Genomic DNA, 6,000 nt, shown 5'->3' on the forward strand with positions numbered 1-6,000 from the left:
GAAGTCAGTCTTCATGTATTGTTTGGCCCACTGGAGCCATTTCTGCTTGTGTGCAGTGGATAGAGGAGGTCGACAGGATGGCGTACGCAGAGCTGCAAACCTCTGAAGGACCCTGCATCTTGTTGTTCGGGGGACGTTGGAGGCTCCAGCAGCTTCAAAAACTTGTCTGCTGCTATGACAAGGCTTTTTTGCCACTGCTCTTTTAACCTGACGTAATTGCCTGTAGGAAAGAGTCCTCAATTTGCCCTTATCAGCATGCACACGTGTGTACTGTGAATCAGCTACATACTTCCTGATTGCCAAGACACTTCATCCTGATCATCGCACAATGTTGATTGTAGTCATGCCTTGACCTAAACACTCCACAATCTGTTGCTTCTCAGCAGCCGACACATCCTTTTTCTTTCCCATTTTGGCAGAAAATGTAGGCTGCTTAATAATGTGGGACAGCCTTCTTAAGTAGTCTTGCCTTTCATTGGACACACCTGCCAAACTAATTAGCACAGGTGTCTGCAATTGCTTACAGTGATATAAAGAGCCCTGACACACATCACCATCAATGAGTTTAACTGACAAACAAACAAATTCTTCCCTTATCACTGCTAAACACTTTTTGCATAATAATTTGGAACACAGTGTCCATGTGCTTTTCCACAAAACACCAGTGGTTCACGTAGTGAATCTTACAGTTCTAACTTGCCAACCGTGGTCTGTATGGAGTTGTTCAATAAAGGGCCCAAAATTAAGATAACATAGACGGGAGAGGTCTCTATGAATAGGAATTCCTAAGTATTTGATACCCTGTGAGGGCCAGGCAAAGGGAAAGTTGGACTGGATGGAATCCTGTATGGATTTGGGGAGGGAGACATCGAGGGCCTCAGACTTCGCTGCATTGATTTTAAAATTTGACCATGTAACAAAGTGATTTATTTCAGCCATAACAGCAGGGATGGATATATGTGATTGAGTGATATATACTAGGACGTCATCAGCAAATAGAGAGCACTTGTACTCGGTGCCTCCCACCTCAATCCACCTAATATTGGGGTTATGGTGAATTGATGAGAGCAGATGTATAAGAGAGGGGACAGAGGACATCCCTGCCTTGTCCCGTTGGTGTTTATGAAAGGTGATGAAAATGTTCTGACGCGCCCCCTGGGCCTTGGGACACCCGGAGCCGGATCCTTTTTGGTGGATGCTGGTGGTTGTAGTCTCCGTGGCGGCGACCCGGTTCCGTGGCTCAGGGCGGTCAAACCAGTGGCGGAACTATTTATGTGGTTTTGATGTTTAAATGTCCGACTACGCCACCCTTGGATTGCGGTCAAAGTGAACCGCCGCTGCAGGGCAGACCGCTGAGACTGGTGTTGTGGGTGCAGCAGAGCGTAGCATAACTCCCCACGGGAGGAGTATAGCCTCAGGGCAGTGTATGCGGAGGATGGGGGTGATGGTGCAGGGCAGCAGCAGTAAAGACACGGAGTCAGTGATGCAGTCCAGGGCCTTTACTCACAGTTCTTATTATCCAGACCACTTCTGCATGTAATGGCTGCCCATGTTGTACTGTGCTCACCAGGTGAGGGGCTCAGACAACTCCCAGATAACTTTGGAGCGCTTCACATGACCCCCTTTGTGTGTCCTTTGTCTGGCCTTTCTTACCAACCCTTCTGTCCGGCTGCCTCGGGCCTCCTCTTGGTAAACTTGGCGCCAGTTTCCCTGACCCTATGTGGTGCCTTCCTAGCGGGTGTAGCGAGGGGCTGCGCCACATAAAATGTCACAGCCTCCGGTGTCTAGCTGAGGGTCGTTTCCCGCCTCCACTAGTTTCGGGGACCAGTCTCCCCCTTTGGCCTGACCCCTCCACGCAGGTGGATTCGGGCGTGCGGTGGCGACTCGCCCGTCCGCGCCCCTGGGATCCCTTTGCTCCTCGTTCCTGGAGCCTTCTCCGCTCCTCTTCCTTCCTTCTCCCTCTTCCAGGCCTGGGCCTCTGTTACTAGGCCCGCCTCCGGAGCAGAGCTCATGCAGAGCCCCTGCTCCCTGTCACTTCCGCTCAGACTTCTCTGCACTGAACTAAGATGGTGCCCACCTTTTATACTCCCTTCTCAATGCACCCAGGAACTGCTTCCTCCCTGATCCTGCACTACAGGGTTCCCCTTCCTCAGTGTTCCCTCCCCCCACTCCAGCCAGGGACAGGGACTGTCGTGCCCATCTCAGGGGCATATTGGTCGCCCTGCCCCACGGCAATGTGGTGTAATGCATGCAGGTGTCAGGTCCTGATCCACACTCCATCCTTACCTGAGAGTGAGATATCACACCTCTGGGTGAGGTGCAATACGTCTGTAGCAACCGAGCCCTCAGGGTGCTACAGTTCCATTTATCTTCAGCCTAGGTGACGTATTGCGATACAGGGCCGTGATTTTGGCTATAAAAGGGTCCCCTAGACCCCTACCCCAAGCTTTTTAAGAGAATAATATATGGCGTGCCAGGAGACTCTATGGAATTCTTTCTCGCATCCAACTATCTAATTACAAATTTTTAACTGCATCTAGCCCAGGAAATACTTTGTGCCTAGTAGCAGTGTCTGCTAGTCAGCGGATTATCCCGGCTGTTAAGCAAGCTACACCACCTGTAGTTTGGACACTTAATTTTTTCAAAGGAAATGCTTCGGGACCACGGGATACTCAGTGAAGAGCATCAGGAGGCACCCCAAGGCATAGGGGCTGGGAATGGCGGTAGGATGCCTTGCGGTGGACAGCCGAGCTCGATCCTTATAAAAGCTTTTTAACTGCAGCAGCTTTAGTGGACGCTACTGGAGCTGGAATTACGCGGCTGCTGGCATGAGACTTGCCCTCCAATAGATCCTTGTAAAAGGATTTAAAGTGTATTCATTCAAATTAGAGAGACAATTTAAATTAAAAGCTTAGAGCTGCCTCCACCACAGGGGGGCTCGCTCGACCCACCAGCGGACAGGCACCAGTATTGGGAGAGGGGGGCTGGCCGTCAGGGTCCACCGCGACTCTGGCACAAACCCGGGGACACGGAGGTGGCACGGGCAGGAACGGACTGGCCGTGTTGGCTTCTCACTTTTTGGATTTTAGAAGGGCATGACATGCCTATATCTGTGTCTCCCCCTCCTTTTACTCCTCCACCTCTTTTCTTTTCGCATGACTATATGTACTTGTCACTTTTCCATGTGTTAGTTATGTCTTCTGAGCAGTTTGTCAGCTTTTGGACACCTTTGAAGATGTTTTCTATGTGTTTCTATGTGTTTTTGTTTGCCTGCCATTGGTTTTAATGGTGTTTGAAGGTGTTCGACGAACAGTTCGAAGAACAGTTCGGCGAACACATGGGTGTTCGACGAACCGAACCGAACTCGAACACTACGGGGGTGGCTCAACACTAATTATTATGGGGGACTTCAACTACCCTGAAATACATTGGGGGACAGAAACCTGTAGTTCAAGCAAAGGTAATAGGTTTTTGACAACCATGAGAGACAATTACCTTTCACAACTGGTTCAGGACCCAACAAGAAGGGGGTCACTGCAAGACCTAATATTAACCAACAGGCCAGACCGCATATCAAATATACGAGTTGGGGGTCACTTGGGTAATAGTGATCACAAAATAATACATTTTCATGTAACCTTTAATAAGATGTGTAGTAGAGAGGTTTCAAGGACACTAAACTTCAGGAAGGCAAATTTCCAACGGTTGAGAGATGATCTTAGTGCAATAAACTGGGATGATATCCTGAGACATAAAGCTACACAAAGCAAATGGGAGACATTTATTAGCATCCTGAATAGGACCTGTGCACAATATGTACCCTATGGGAATAAACATGCTAGAAATAGGAGGAAACCACTATGGCTAAATAGAGCTGTAAGGGGCGCAATATGTGACAAAAAGAAAGCATTTAGAGAACTAAAGCAAGTAGGTAGTGATGAGGCATTAAATAAATATAGAAAATTAAATAAATTCTGTAAAAACCAAATCAAGGCAGCAAAGATTGAGGCAGAGAGAATCATTGCCAGAGAAAGTAAAAATAACCCCAAAATATTCCTTAGCTACATAAATAGTAAAAAACTAAAACATGATAGTGTTGGCTCCCTTAAAAATAGTCTGGGGGAAATGGTGGATGAGGTTGAGGAAAAAGCCAATATGCTAAATGATTTTTTTTCAACCGTATTTACACAAGAAAATCGCATGACAGAAAACATGATCAGTGATAACAAAAATTCTCCATTAAATGTCACTTGCTTAACCCAGCAGGAAGTACGGCGGCGTCTAAAAATCACTAAAGTTGACAAATCCCCGGGCCCGAATGGGATACACCCGCGAGTACTGCAGGAATTAAGTAACGTCATAGATAGACCATTATTTTTAATCTTTAAAGATTCCCTAATAACAGGGTCTGTACCATAGGACTGGCGTATAGCAAATGTGGTGCCAATATTCAAAAAGGGGACAAAAACTGAACTTGGAAATTATAGGCCAGTAAGCTTAACCTCTACTGTGGGTAAAATCCTGGAGGGTTTTCTAAGAGATTCTATAATAGAGTATCTGAAGAAGAATAACCTCATGACCCAATATCAACATGGGTTTACGAGGGACCGTTTCTGTCAAACTAATCTGATCAGCTTTTATGAGGAGGCAAGTTCCGGACTGGACCGAGGAAATGTAGTGGATGTTGTGTATATGGACTTTTCAAAAGCTTTTGATACGGTTCCACTCAAAAGGTTGATACATAAAATGAGAACAATGGGGATAGGGGAAAATATATGTATGTGGGTTAAGAATAGAGATGAGCGTTGTTCTACTCGAACTGTTCGCCAATCTCAAATTCGAGCTGTTTTGGGCGGTGTTCGAGCCGATCGGCGAACACGAACAATTTGAGAAAAATTCGGCTGTTCGAGGTTATGTTCGATAACTGTTGGTGCACCAAAATCATAACTGGATTTTTTCTCAGTAATGATGAAAATGAATGTTAATACGCAGTTTGAGTGTACAGCGGGGCGGGGGGAGGGGCAGGGGATGGATCTCTGCAGGAACAATGAAGATCTCCATTTTTTTTTCTCTTTCCCGCATTTGCAGTGGGGAGGTGCAATCTGTCAGCCTATCAGCAGCGCACACACGGAGCGAAGTGCTTTTTTTCACACAAGCAAGGGCATGTGTGATTGGCAGTGTATGTCACATGTCCTTGCCCTATAAGACCAAGCCATTTTCCCCGTCGCCACCATTTTCTCACTGCTGCAGCTGCGTGTTAGACGGCACCGCTGTTGCTGTGTGCGCTATACCTTGTTAATTTCAAGCCAATTTTCGCACAAATATACAGATAGCTTGGGAGTAGGGAATAGTTGTGATTGCAGTCCTTTTAAGGACTAGGTTACAGCATTTCCTACGACTTTTATCAGGCAGGTCTGTGCTCTTAAATAGATAGATTGTGGGAGTAAAGACTAATTGTAATTGGAGTCCTTTTCAGGACTAGGTTACATCAGTTCCTATCAGTTTTTGCCAGGCAGGTCTGTGCCAGTGCTGTGCAAGTTTTTTTCACAGCATTTGGCTGAATCTAGCAAAGCTAATCCTTTTTGGCCTATTGCAGAGTGTGTTAGTCAGTGGAGTAGCCTATCTGTGTTGCAAGATATACCACCTGTGTATAGAATACCAATTTTTTTACTGCACCTAGTGAAGTAAAATCTTTTGGGCATAGCATCATTCTATTAGTCCATCTATACTGACCTCCATCAGGTTGCAAACTGAATATAATTTTTTTCTGCATCTAGCTCTGAAAAAATATTTGGGCTTCTAGCAGTGTGTGGGACTTGGTCTATTAGTCCATCTATACTGACCTCCATCAGGTTGCAAATTAAAAATAATTTTTTTCTTCATTTAGCTCTGAAAAAATATTTGGGCTTCTAGCAGTGTGTGGGACTTGTTCTATTAGTCCTTCTATACTGACCTCCAGCAGGTTGCAAATTGAATATAATTTTTTTCTGCATCTAGCTC

This window comes from Phyllobates terribilis, unplaced genomic scaffold, assembly GCF_046119375.1.
Source record: "Phyllobates terribilis strain yellow unplaced genomic scaffold, ASM4611937v1 Scaffold_86__1_contigs__length_6382490, whole genome shotgun sequence".
NCBI classification, from domain to species: domain Eukaryota; kingdom Metazoa; phylum Chordata; class Amphibia; order Anura; family Dendrobatidae; genus Phyllobates; species Phyllobates terribilis.